The 15,144-nt window shown below is 48.5% G+C and overlaps 1 protein-coding gene across 1 annotated transcript in view; it reads left to right on the top strand.

The window, feature by feature from the left end:
• Positions 1 to 5,479: 5,479 nt before the first annotated feature.
• Positions 5,480 to 15,144, top strand: part of LOC146010190 (uncharacterized) — a 109,343-nt gene continuing 99,678 nt past the window's right edge. The window contains exon 1 of the mRNA XM_083151191.1: positions 5,480 to 5,878. The gene's annotated coding sequence lies outside the window, so the exon portion shown is untranslated. The remainder of the gene's footprint in view (positions 5,879 to 15,144) is intronic.

Raw genomic sequence — 15,144 nt, 5'->3', positions numbered from 1 at the left:
ACGCTGTCTACTACTCCTCTATGATGCTGTCTCCTCACCCTCTCTGACGCTCTCTACTACTCTATGACGCTGTCTCCTCGCCCTCTCTGAGGCTGTCTACTACTCCTCTATGACGCTGTCTCCTCGCCCTCTCTGACGCTGTCTACTACTCCTCTATGACGCTGTCTCCTTGCCCTCTCTGATGCTGTCTACTACTCCTCTATGATGCTGTCTCCTCGCCCTCTATGAGGCTGTCTACTACTCCTCTATGACGCTGTCTCCTCACCCTCTCTGACGCTCTCTACTACTCCTCTATGACGCTGTCTCCTCGCCCTCTCTGACGCTGTCTACTACTCCTCTATGACGCTGTCTCCTCACCCTCTCTGACGCTCTCTACTACTCCTCTATGACGCTCTCTACTACTCCTCTATGACGCTGTCTCCTCGCCCTCTCTGACGCTCTCTACTACTCCTCTATGACGCTGTCTCCTCACCCTCTCTGACGCTCTCTACTACTCCTCTATAACCCTGTCTCCTCGCCCTCTCTGACACTGTCTACTACTCCTCTATGACGCTGTCTCCTCGCCCTCTCTGACGCTGTCTACTACTCCTCTATGACGCTGTCTCCTCGCCCTCTCTGACGCTGTCTACTACTTCTCTATGACGCTGTCTTCTCGCCCTCTCTGACGCTCTCTACTACTCCTCTATGATGCTGTCTCCTCGCCCTCTCTGACGCTCTATACTACTCCTCTATGACGCTGTCTCCTCGCCCTCTCTGACGCTGTCTACTACTCCTCTATGATGCTGTCTCCTCGCCCTCTCTGACGCTCTCTACTACTCCTCTATGACGCTGTCTCCTCGCCCTCTCTGACGCTGTCTACTACTCCTCTATGATGCTGTCTCCTCGCCCTCTCTGACGCTGTCTACTACTCCTCTATGATGCTGTCTCCTCACCCTCTCTGACGCTCTCTACTACTCTATGACGCTGTCTCCTCGCCCTCTCTGAGCCTGTCTACTACTCCTCTATGACGCTGTCTCCTCGCCCTCTCTGAGGCTGTCTACTACTCCTCTATGACTCTGTCTCCTCACCCTCTCTGACGCTCTCTACTACTCCTCTATGACGCTGTCTCCTCACCCTCTCTGACGCTCTCTACTACTCCTCTATAACCCTGTCTCCTCGCCCTCTCTGACACTGTCTACTACTCCTCTATGACGCTGTCTCCTCGCCCTCTCTGACGCTGTCTACTACTTCTCTATGACGCTGTCTTCTCGCCCTCTCTGACGCTCTCTACTACTCCTCTATGACGCTGTCTCCTCGCCCTCTCTGACGCTCTATACTACTCCTCTATGACGCTGTCTCCTCGCCCTCTCTGACGCTGTCTACTACTCCTCTATGATGCTGTCTCCTCGCCCTCTCTGACGCTCTCTACTACTCCTCTATGACGCTGTCTCCTCGCCCTCTCTGACGCTGTCTACTACTCCTCTATGATGCTGTCTCCTCGCCCTCTCTGACGCTGTCTACTACTCCTCTATGATGCTGTCTCCTCACCCTCTCTGACGCTCTCTACTACTCTATGACGCTGTCTCCTCGCCCTCTCTGAGCCTGTCTACTACTCCTCTATGACGCTGTCTCCTCGCCCTCTCTGAGGCTGTCTACTACTCCTCTATGACTCTGTCTCCTCGCCCTCTCTGACGCTGTCTACTACTCCTCTATGACGCTGTCTCCTCGCCCTCTCTGGCGCTGTCTACTACTCCTCTATGACGCTGTCTCCTCGCCCTCTCTGAGGCTGTCTACTACTCCTCTATGACGCTGTCTCCTCGCCCTCTCTGACGCTCTCTACTACTCCTCTATGACGCTGTCTCCTCGCCCTCTCTGACGCTGGCTACTACTCCTCTATGACGCTGTCTCCTCGCCCTCTCTGACGCTCTATACTACTCCTCTATGACGCTGTCTCCTCGCCCTCTCTGAGGCTGTCTACTACTCCTCTATGACGCTGTCTCCTCGCCCTCTCTGAGGCTGTCTACTACTCCTCTATGACGCTGTCTCCTCGCCCTTTCTGATGCTCTCTACTACTCCTCTATGACGCTGTCTCCTCGCCCTCTCTGACGCTATCTACTACTCCTCTATGATGCTGTCTCCTCGCCCTCTCTGACGCTCTCTACTACTCCTCTATGACGCTGTCTCCTCGCCCTCTCTGACGCTGTCTACTACTCCTCTATGATGCTGTCTCCTCGCCCACTCTGACGCTGTCTACTACTCCTCTATGATGCTGTCTCCTCACCCTCTCTGACGCTCTCTACTACTCTATGACGCTGTCTCCTCGCCCTCTCTGAGCCTGTCTACTACTCCTCTATGACGCTGTCTCCTCGCCCTCTCTGAGGCTGTCTACTACTCCTCTATGACTCTGTCTCCTCGCCCTCTCTGACGCTGTCTACTACTCCTCTATGACGCTGTCTCCTCGCCCTCTCTGGCGCTGTCTACTACTCCTCTATGACGCTGTCTCCTCGCCCTCTCTGACGCTCTCTACTACTCTATGACGCTGTCTCCTCGCCCTCTCTGAGGCTGTCTACTACTCCTCTGTGACGCTGTCTCCTCGCCCTCTCTGACGCTCTCTACTACTCCTCTATGACGCTGTCTCCTCGCCCTCTCTGACGCTGGCTACTACTCCTCTATGACGCTGTCTCCTCGCCCTCTCTGACGCTCTATACTACTCCTCTATGACGCTGTCTCCTCGCCCTCTCTGAGGCTGTCTACTACTCCTCTATGACGCTGTCTCCTCGCCCTCTCTGAGGCTGTCTACTACTCCTCTATGACGCTGTCTCCTCGCCCTTTCTGATGCTCTCTACTACTCCTCTATGACGCTTTCTCCTCGCCCTCTCTGACGCTCTCTACTACTCCTCTATGACGCTGTCTCCTCGCCCTCTCTGACGCTCTCTACTACTCCTCTATGACTCTGTCTCCTCACCCTCTCTGACGCTCTCTACTACTCCTCTATGACGCTGTCTCCTCGCCCTCTCTGACGCTCTCTACTACTCCTCTATGACGCTGTCTCCTCGCCCTCTCTGATGCTCTCTCCTCCCCCTCTGATGCTCTCTCCTCCCCCTCTCTGACGCTGTATACTACTCCTCTATGACTCTGTCTCCTCCCCCCTCTCTGATGCTGTCTACTACCCTTCTCTGACGCTGTCTACTACTCCTCTATGACTCTGTCTCCTCGCCCTCTCTGGCCCTGTCTCCCCCCTTTCTGACGCTGTCTATTCCCCATCTCTGATGCTGTCTCCCCCCTTCTCTGACGCTGTCTTCTCCCCCTCTTTCTCTAGCGCGGTCTCCTCTCCCTCTTACTCTGAGCCTGTCTCCTCCCCCTCTTTTTCTGATACCATCTCCTCCACCTTTTTCTCTGACGCTGTCTCCTCCCTCTCTTTCTCTGAAGTCGTCTCCATTCACCTCTCTGTAACGATATCTCCTCCCCTTTCTTTCTGACGCTGTCTCCTTCCCCGCCCTCTCTGACGCCATCTCCTCCCCATCCCTATGAAACAGTCTCCTTCAACCCCTCTCTTTGACGCCATCTCCCCCCCCCCCCCCCCCCCCTTACTCTGAGGCTGTCTCCTCGCCCTCTCTGATGCTATTTCCTCCTGCTCTTACTCTGACCCTGTCACCTCGCCCTCTTTCTCTGATGCTGTCTCCTCCACCTTTTAGTCTGACGTTATCTCCATTCACCTCTATGACGATGTCTCCGCCCCTCTCTCTCTCTGACCCCTTCTACTTCCCCCTATCTCTGATGCCGTCTCCTCCCCCCTGTCTCTGACGCCATCTCCTCCCTCTCTCTCTCTGATGCCATCTCCTCCCCCCTCTCTGTATCTTGCTACCATAATGCTGGGAACACACTAAAGCAATTGTCGTGGGAGAACGATAAAGTGCATACATACTGAACGATATCGTTCACAATATCAGTCAGTGATGTCACCCGCCCCCTGCTCCGTACATGCAGCCTCAGACAATACTGTTAGATTCAGCTGCATGTACAGACAACAGACAATGCACATCTTTAACGATATTGACCGTACAAACTCAATGATATTCATGTGATATCGGTATATCGCATGAATATGCACGAGCATATTGTCACTGATAAATCGCCCAGTGTGTACCCAGCGTAGGGGAATTGAAGTGACAATGTGGGGGAAATTTACTGAGACGGGAGTTGTATTTCACATGGGATGTTGCTATGTGCCCGTGTGTGTGTGGGGCCCTTCTCAAGAGTTTGCTATGGGGCCCAAAGCATCCTAGTTATGCCCCTGGCTATTAGGGGGGCAGTTGACATTAGTTTTGCCTAGGATGCCAAGAAACTGGCTCTGACACCTGGTATTATACTGCAGCCTGTGTGAGTAGAACGGGTTGGGATCATTAGGTCGACAGTCATTAGGTCGACACCCATTAGGTCGACATGGGAAAAGGTTGACATTGGTCTAGGTCGACATGGTTCTAGTTTGAAAGGTCAATAGTTTGACAGGTCGTTAGTTCGACAGGTCATTAGTTCGACAATGTCTATGTCGACAGTCAAAAGGTCGACATGGGGTTTTTCACTGTTTTTTTTCCCCCCTGAGTGTCAAGACAGTCGACATGGACACAGTTTCAAGTGCACCGCATCCCCTCGCATTGCTCGCTATGCATCGGCCACGGTGCACATTATTTTATTCTCCCTCCACGCCCTAGTGGATGGTAGGGGATGAAATACCGCCTGTCAGCAAATGTCGGCTCAAAATACAGCGAAAAATCCCATGTCGACCTAGACATTGTCGAACTAATGACCTGTCGAACTAGTGACCTTTCGACCTAGAACTATGTCGAAATTTTCCTATGTCGACCTAGACCTATGTCGACCTAATGGTGTCGACCATCATGCTGTAGACCAAATGACCGCATCCAAGTAGAACAGCAGCTCCCCTCTAAGTGCCCTTATGGCTCACACCCAGCAATCACTACTATGCTGTTACTAGCAGTATAATACCTGGGGTCACCTGGTGCCAGCTGCAGCACTCTCCCTACTGCATGCCATGCACACCAGGAAGGGACGTTTCCCTAGGGATAGCCATCGACCATCGATGATTCAAAATCATCGATGGTTCATGGCCGATGTCGAATACTTTTGCCATCGATGGGGGAGTACCAGATGGTTTCCCTCCATCGATGAAATAGCAAAACGATGGTTTTTTTTTTTTCGAAAGTGCTGGGACACGGAGCATAGCTCCGCCCCCCGATACCCGCGAAGCCCCGCCCCCGTGTTTTGATTGATCCACAGGCCAATCCATCAAACACAATGGATGATCATCGATATGTAAAAATATCGATGGTCATCCACTGCATAGTTAAGCACTATCGATGGCCAGTTGCCGATTTGCCATCGATGGCAACCATCGATGGCAACGATGGCCATCCCTACGTTTCCCTGGTAACACAGCTCCTCCCACTCTGCCCCACACAGGAAATACACTTTGGCTACAGCCGCGGGGAATATGGGAGCTGAGTACAAACCACAAGAAAATGGCCGCTGCTGTATGAGGACACACATTGAGACATCACTACAGGAATGGTTGAAGCGGCAATTGCATTCCGAGAATGCACAGAGAGAGTTCTGAGAAGTGCGGTCATCGGTAGTGGATAGATTCAGTAACTAAATACGACGCCTAGTAAGGCTCCATAAAGAATGTCCCCTGTTTCAGGGAGCGGCGGACATTTTTCAGAAGACCAATACCCGCGCTCAGTCAGTGGCGTCAGCAGCTCGGCTCCCCTGGTCCTGCTGGGGCAGCGCTGCTGATCATACCTGAGGCCTCTCACTTCCAGCAGCCACGGTGATTAAGTTACTGGGGACCGAGAGAAGACATTGCTGTATCTGATAGCAGGTGATGGTATTATGCTGTCCTGGTGTTATTATACAGGGGAGCAGCCTGTGGTGTCCTGTTATACAGGGGGGAGCAGCATGTGGTGTCCTGTTATACAGGGGGGAGCAGCATGTGGTGTCCTGTTTATACAGGGGATGAGCAGCCTGCAGCGTCCTTTTATCCAGAGGCCTGTTACATGTGGGGGAGCGGCCTGTGGCTGACTGTTAAACAGGGGAGAGCCGCCTGTTATACAGGGGTGGAGAGGCCTGTGGTGGACTGTCATACAGGGGGTTATCCTGTTATACAGGGGGAGCGGCCTGCGACATCCTGTTTATGCAGGGGGAGTGTTCTGTGGCATTCTGTTTATACGGTTGTGGTGTCATCATACCCTCCAACTGTACCGATTTTGCCGGTACAGTACCGTTTTTTAACAGTCTGTACCGGCAAAATCAGTTTGTTCCGAATGTACCGTTTTTTTTGTTTCCTTCTTTGTTTTCCTATTCCTCCTCCGCTACTGGCTGTTCCAATCCTGTGCGCGCTGCCCTGCGCCAGCTCTCCCCCTCCATTCTCATGAGTGCATTGCGGGCATGGCGTCATGACATCAGGCACCAGCACCGCACCCTGCGCACTCAAGGGAAGGATGTCTATGTGCCCTCACTGTCTGCGCAGGCGGAGAACTGAGCGAGGGCGCAAATCTCTGTGAGGGAGAGAGGGGTGCAGTGGCCAGTCCCGGCACGCATGGGAGTGCTCAGTGCAGCAAGTAGGTGCCATCTAGACTACAGGTCGCCGTTCGGAGTCTGCCACACATTTGAGTGCAGCAAGTAGGTGCACTAAATCACTCCAGCTGTGTCTGCTATATCCAGCATCGTGTCGCACCTGTTGGCCTGCAGCTCATGTCACATGGTGGCTTGGTGGGCTGCTGGTATATTAAATAAGTATATTGGTACTTATGTAGTATCTGGGCGCCCGATTTTTTGATTGTATGCCTTAAGTTAAGGCATACAATCAGATGCGATGCGATATCGCATCCAAGCGACCATCGGATGCGATGCGATGACCCAATTTTTCCTTAGGAATCAATGTTAAAATGGACTGAGTCCATTTTAACATGGAATTCAATGGGAAAAAGGGGTCCTTTTCATACCCCTACTATCCAAGTGGGCATGGAGTTGGATATAAACCTGTGGCGAGCGCAGCGAGGCGAGCGAACGGTATTCTGTGTCCCCTCGCGGGGCTCGCTACAGGTTTATATCCAACTACATGCCCACTTGGATAGTAGGGGTATGAAAAGGACCCCTTTTTCCCATTGAATTCCATGTTAAAATGGACTCAGTCCATTTTAACATTGATTCCTATGGAAAAATCGGGTCATCGCATCGCATCCGATGGTCGCATGCGATGCGATGTGCCCGATCCGACCCGATTTCTAAATCGGGCGCCCATTTACTACATAAGTACCAGTATATTTAATATACTTATTTATTAAATAAGTATATTAAATATACTTATTTATTTTAATATGCCAGCAGCCCACCAAGCCACCATGTGATATGAGCTGCATCAGACATAAATGTGGGAAAAAAACTGCCCAGAACACATTCGGAAAGGGGACATGGCCACGCCCACTTTACATGTAACTACGCCCACATTACCTGTGACCACGCCCCTTCCTAAATGTGTGTGACCTGTTATTCAGGGGAGAGCGGCCTGTGGCATCCTTTTATGCAGTTGGGGAGGGAGCGACCTGCAGTGTCCTTTTATACATGGGGAGTGGCCTGTGGCGTCCTTTTATACATGGGGAGTGGCCTGTGGCGTCCTGTTATACAGGGGGGGGGGGGGGACCTGTGGCGTCCTGTTATACAGGGCGGCAGCGGCCTGCGGCGTCCTGTTGTACAGGGGGGGAGCGGCCTGTGGTGGCCTATTATATAGTGCGAGCAGCCTTTGGTGCCCCATTACAATTATTTTGAGAAAATCGTGTACTACAATGGACGTTGTAGTGGTATTCTATAGCGCTTATACTGTACATGTGCCCATTGTTCTCTGTATGATGTGTGTGTGTATATATATATATATATATATATATATATATATATAATATATATAGATACTAGGTGATTCATCGCGCCCTACGGGCGCTCTTCACACCATCGTAAGGGGCTGCGCCCCCTTAATTTGTGAACATTTGTATATGAGAAAGATGGTTAGAATTGTATGAAAGATGCCTGTATTGCAACTTCAGTTATAGGTGAAATGTGTTAAATAGAGAGCATATGATGTGGAAGGGGGTATGTATTGTTTTGTTTAATTAAAAACCGGTTACAGAGTAAGATGTACATTGATAGTGTGGAGGGTACAGTGACATTTGTGGGTGTGGGGGGGGCTGTGTGTGCATGTTGTTTAGGTGTGTGTGTGCAATAGTATAGTAGGGTGTTTCTGAGTCAGCGGCTCCCCACTGGCGGAGGTCACGACACAGGAAAACAGGAGGCTGGGTAGTGATAGGGGTGTGTGGGCATAAGGGGGACTCTAAAGAGGAGGGTGGGAGATACTGTGCTGCTTCTGCCAGTGGGTGAGGGTCCAGCGTGGAAGTACAGGATGGTGGCCCTTAGTCAGTGTCTCCTCCTACTGGGTGGGAGTTCGGGTGCATGAGAGCAGGAGGCTGGGCTATGAGGCATGATAGGGGCATGTGGGCAAAACAGCGTCAGCAACTCCCCAGTGGTGGAAGTTACGGTTCAGGAGAGCAGGAAGCTGGGTAGTGATAGGGGTGTGTGAGTATACGGGGGACTAAAGAGGGGCTTAGGGGTGCCGTGAATTGCGGGGGGTGCCGTGAATCAAGGGAGGGGGGGCGCAGGTGTCGGCGAATCGCGGGAGAGGGCGGGGGTCGGCAAAGCGTGGGAGGGGGCGTGAATTGCGGGAGGGGGGTGCGCGGGGGGTCCGTGAATTGCGGGAGGGGGGGGGCACGGGGCGCGATGAATCACCTAGTTGGCTATATATTCTTGTAGAAGGATGGTAGGATGTTGCTGTCATTCAGAACGCATTTACATAAACAGTAATAGTAGCAGTAAAAGGTCTGACTTAAAACACCTACAGTAAAACAGAACAGGTGTTATATATTATACAAAGAATTGGTTGATGATGTGTAGGTTGACGTGCACATAGTTCATAGTTGTGACTGGAAAAAAATTGCAAAAAAAAAAAATCAACACAGAAAGTTCAACACATGTAAATGTTGAGATAAGTGTGGCACTTCATCGGTGTCCATGTCGACACATGAGAATGAATATGAAAATATTGAAAAAGTGAAAAATAAATCTTGTCAACCTTTTTCATTGTCGACCATAGCCATGTCAGTGTTTTGCATGTGCCATTTAATCGTGGGGATGCCGTGAATGGGGGGGGGGGAGGGAGGGAGGTGCATACCCAACATGACCCTCTCCAGGAGGGACACATTGCTCTGTTTCTGGACTTTATTCTTAATTTATGGATTACCATTACCTGTGCTTAAACACCTTTCTTATCAATTACCCTGTTTAAAATGACAGGTGATGACAATCATAAATTAAGATGGAAGTCCACAAACAGAGCATTCTGTCCCTCCTGGAGAGGGTCATGTTGGGAGGTATGGAGGTGTGGGGCGCTCACCTGGTGTGTCTGGTGAGTAGCTCTGTCCTTGCTGTGTAACATGGAGAGGCAGAGGGTGTCTGGCACTGTCTGTGGGCTCACTGGGCTGGTTCTCTGTCATGTGAGTCATTCATGTGAGTCAGAGGCTCCACCCAGGGTTATATCTCCAGACACACTTTAACAGTAAACAGAACAGTTGCAATACAGGCCATCTTTCATACAATTCTAACCATCTTTCTCATATACAAATGTTCACAAATTAAGGGGGCACAGCCCCTTATGACGGTGTGAAGAGTGCCCGTAGGGCGCGATGAATCACCTAGTATCTATAGTAATAATACAGGGACGTGACTGGGGAGGTGAGGGGATCTGGGAGCGTCACTGTGACATCACTTATATCTATAGTAATAATACAGGGACGTGACTGGGGAGGTGAGGGGATCTGGGAGCGTCACTGTGACGTCACATATATCTAGTGTTCATTCTAGCACCCGCTATCTTTGAAAACTCACGCAGTTCCTCCTCCCTGCCTGGGGTGTCGCTGTCTGCTGTAGTGCTTCTAGCACAGTGTGGTCTGTATATCAGCACTGACATGCAAACCAGAGCTGTGTTAGAAACACCACAACAGACAGCGACACCCCAGGCAGGGAAGAGGAACTGCGTGAGTTTTCAAAGATAGCGGGTTCTAGAATGAACACTATATATCTATAGTAATAATACAGGGACGTGACTCGGGAGGTGAGGGGATCTGGGAACGTCACTGTGACATCACTTATATCATTAGTAATAATACAGGGACGTGACTGTGGAGGTGAGGGGATCTGGGAACGTCACAGTGACATTACTTATATCTATAGTAATAATACAGGGACGTGACTGGGGAGGTGAGGGGATCTGGGAGCGTCACTGTGACATCACATATATCTATAGTAATGATACAGGGACATGACTGTGGAGGTGAGGGGGCCTGGGAGTGTCACTGTGACCTCATATATATCTATAGTAATAATACAGGGACGTGACTGGGGAGGTGAGGGGGGATCTGGGAGCGTCACTGTGACATCACTTATATCTATAGTAATAATACAGGGACGTGACTGGGGAGGTGAGGGGATCTGGGAGCGTCACTGTGACATCACTTATATCTATAGTAATAATGCAGGGACGTGACTGGGGAGGTGAGGGGATCTGGGAACGTCACTGTGACATCACTTATATCTATAGTAATACAGGGACGTGACTGTGGAGGTGAGGAGATCTGGGAGTGTCACTGTGACATCACTTACATCTATAGTAATAATACAGGGACGTGACTGGGGTGGTGAGGGGATCTGGGAACGTCACAGTGACATTACTTATATCTATAGTAATAATACAGGGACATGACGGGGAGGTGAGGGGATCTGGGAGCATCACTGTGACATCACTTATATCTATAGTAATAATACAGGGAGGTGACTGGGGAGGTGAGGGGATCTGGGAGTGTCACTGTGACATCACTTATATCTATAGTAATAATACAGGGATGTGAGGGGATCTGGGAGCGTCACTTATATCTATAGTAATAATACAGGGATGTGACTGGGGAGGTGAGGGGATCTGGGAGTGGCACTGTGACATCACTTATATCTATAGTAATAATACAGGGACGTGACTGGGGAGGTGAGGGGATCTGGGAGCGTCACTGTGACGTCACCTATATCTATATTAATAATACAGGGAGGTGAGGGGATCTGGGAGTGTCACTGTGACATCACTTAAATCTATAGTAATACAGGGATGTGACTGGGGAGGTGAGGGGATCTGGGAGTGTCACTGTGACCCCATATATATCTATAGTAATAATACAGGGACGTGACTGGGAGGTGAGGGGATCTGGGTGCGTCACTGTGACCCCATATATATCTATATTAATAATACAGGGACGTGACTGGGGAGGTGAGGGGATCTGGGAGTGTCACTGTGACATCACTTATACCTATAGTAATAATACAGTGACGTGACTGGTTAGGTAAGGGGATCTGGGAGCGTCACTGTGACATCACTTATATCTATAGTAATAATACAGGGACGTGACTGGGGAGGTGAGGGGATCTGGGAGCGTCACTGTGTCATCACTTATATCTATAGTAATAATACAGGGACATCACTGTGGAGGTGAGGGGATGGAGCGTCACTGTGACATCACTTATATCTATAGTAATAATACAGGGTAGTAATAATACAGGGACATCACTGTGGATGTGAGGGGATTTGGGAGCGTCACTGTGACGTCACTTATATCTATAGTAATAATACAGGGACATCACTGTGGAGGTGAGGTGGATTTGATTGTTAATGAGATATCTGATATATTAACCCCTTCCTGACACAGCATGTTTTTGCCTTCCTGACAGAGCCCTTTTTTTCAAATCTGACATGTATCACTTAAGTGGGGATAACTTTTTTTTGCTTTTACTTATCCCAGTAATTTTGAGATTGTTTTCTCGTGACACATTGTACTTCAAGTTAGTGGTAAATTTGGGTCGATACAGTCTGTGTTTTTTTGTGAAAAATACCAAAATGTCGTAAAAAAATGGAAAATTTAGCGATTTTCAAAATGTTAAATTTTCTGTTTGTGAGACAAATAATCATACCACTCAAAATAGTTAATAACTAACATAGACCATATGTCTACTTTATGTTTCCATCATTATTTCAACCTCCTTTTAATTTTTTTGGACACTAGGAGGCTTAAAATATGAATAGCAAATTCTCAAATTTTCAAGAAAATTTCAAACACTGATTTTTTTAGGGACCAGTTCAGTTCTGATGTGACTTTGAGGGACTTGTATGTGAGACACCCCCATAAATGATGCCATTTCAAAAACTGCACCCCTCACAGTTTTCAAAACATCATTTTGGAAGTTTGTTAACCCTTTAGGTGTTTCACAGGAATTAAAACAAAGTGTAGGTGAAATTGCAAAATTTCATTTTTTTTGCAGATTTGCAATTTTAATACATTTTTCTAAGGAACACAATAGATTTTACTAGAGAAATGTGACTAAAAATTGATTCCCCCAATTCTTTTGTTTTCATAAATATCCTATATGTGGCCCTAGTGTGCACGTTGACCAAACCACAGGCTTCATAATAGAAGGAGCACCTACTTGATTTTGGAGCCTCCTTTTTATGAGATTATTTTTTAGGCACCATGTAGGTTTCTAGGCACCATAAGATGCTAAAAGTTAGGAACCCCCCCACAAGTGACCCCATTTTGCAAACTACACCCCTCAGGGAATTCATCTAGGGGTATAGTGTACATTTCAAACCCCCAGGGGTTTCACCAATTTTGATACAACTGGGCTGTGCAAATGAAAAATTACATTTTTTACACAAAAATGCAGTTCTGGCTCAAAATTTTTCATTTTCACAAGGAATGAAGGAGACAAAGCACCCCAAAATCTGTGCCCCAATTTCTCCCGAGTACGGCAATGCCTCACATGTGACCAAAAAATACCAGTTGGGTGCATGGCAGGACTCAGAAGGGAAGGAGTGATTTTTGGATTTTGCAGCACAGATTCTGGTGGAATGTTGGTGGGTGCTATGTCGCATTAGCAAGACCCCCAAAGCACCAATACAGTGGAACCCCCCCACAAGTGACCCCATTTTGCAAACTACACCCCTCAGGGAATTCATCTAGGGGTATAGTGTACATTTCAAACCCCCAGGGGTTTCACCAATTTTGATACAACTGGGCAGTGAAAATGAAAAATTAAATTTTTTACACAAAAATGCAGTTCTGGCTCAATTTTTCATTTTCACAAGGAATGAAGGAGACAAAGCACCCCAAAATCTGTGCCCCAATTTCTCCCGAGTACGGCAATGCCTCATGTGTGACCAAAAAATGGCAGGACTCAGAAGGGAAGGAGTGATATTTGGATTATGCAGCACAGATTCTGGTGGAATATTGGTGGGTGCTATGTCGCATTAGCAAGACCCCCAAAGCACCAATACAGTGGAACCCCCCCACAAGTGACCCCATTTTGCAAACTACACCTCTCAGGGAATTCATCTAGGGGTATAGTGTACATTTCAAACCCCCAGGGGTTTCACCAATTTTGATACAACTGGGCTGTGCAAATGAAAAATTACATTTTTTTACACAAAAATGCAGTTCTGGCTCAAAATTTTTCATTTTCAGAAGGCATGAAGGAGAAAAAGCACCCCAAAATCTGTGCCCCAATTTCTCCCGAGTATGGCAATGCCTCATATGTGACCAAAAAATACCAGTTGGGTGCATGGCAGGACTCAGAAGGGAAGGAGTGATTTTTGGATTTTGCAGCTCAGATTCTGGTGGAATGAATGGTGGGTGCTATGTGGCATTAGCAAGACCCCCGAAGCACGGTGAAATGATGAACCTAATAATCCATAGATGTGTGGTATATTTTAAAACACTCCTTTATACATAGGCCGGGTTTGTCGGGGCAAGTTTCACAGTGGAAAATAGTATCCTTTCTTATTCCCTTTTTATAGCAAACTTTGCACCTTTTTTGTGTCCTGCCCTTTCTTGCAGTGGAGGGGATTTCGTTCGGAAAATGCTGCCCTGGTACAATACGGGGGCCAGTACTAGAAGTACTGGGGCCCTCTGCCTGCTGGTTCCCAAATATTAGGCCCTTTATGACTTCCTCTTGAAAGTGCATAAATGTCCCCCTCTGGCTGGTAGAACGGAATAGCACGTAAGCGTTATACAGTGCCATCTGGATGATATACACGGCCAGCTTCTTGTACCATATTTTTGTTTTCCGCAGGGCACTGTACGGCTTCAGTACCTGATCTGAAAGATCCACTCCGCCCATGTACTTATTGTAATCTAGGATACAATTAGGTTTTGAGGTGTGGGTACTGGTACCTCGTACAGGGATGGAGGTGGTACTGTCTCAATGAATTGTTGTCAGTATAAGGACATCCCTCTTGTCCTTATATTTGACCAACAACATATTTTCGGTGCATATTCCCCTGCTTTCACCCCTTCTCATTACTTGGGCAATGTGTGTTTTTGGGAGGCCTCTTTGGTTCTTGCGCACAGTACCGCAAGCTGCTGTACCTCTTGAACCAAGGGCCTTAAACAGGGGGATGCTAGTGTAAAAGTTATCCACATAGAGGTGATAACCTTTATCTAGGAAGGGGTGCACTAAATCCCAGACAATTTTTCCACTAACACCTACGAGGAAGGGGGGGCATTCTGGCGGTTCAATTCTTGAATCCTTCCCTTCATAAACCCTAAACCTGTGGGTGTACCCTGAGGTGCTTTCACACAGTTTATACATTTTTATGCCATACCTTGCCCTCTTACTGGGAAGGTACTGGCGGAATTTAACCCTTCCTTTAAAATGTATAAGGGACTCGTCGATACAAATAAATTTTTCAGGGATGTACATCTCTGCAAATTTGGCACTGAAATGATCAATGACCGGCCTGACTTTGAATAGCCGGTCAAAGGTGGGATCATCTCTGGGTGGGCACTGTGCATTATCGGTGTAATGTATAAATTTAAGGATTGTTTCAAAACGAGTTCGAGTCATGGCCATACGGTAAAATGGGGTGCTGTACAGAACATCTGTACTCCAATATTGCCTAATTTCTGGCTTTTTTACTATACCCATATGTAACACCAGACCCCAAAACGT

This window comes from Crinia signifera, chromosome 6 (genome assembly GCF_055691185.1).
Source record: "Crinia signifera chromosome 6, ASM5569118v1, whole genome shotgun sequence".
Classification (NCBI taxonomy): domain Eukaryota; kingdom Metazoa; phylum Chordata; class Amphibia; order Anura; family Myobatrachidae; genus Crinia; species Crinia signifera.
The sequence above is the reverse complement of the archived record's forward strand: the minus strand, read 5'-3'. Positions and strand labels throughout refer to the sequence as shown.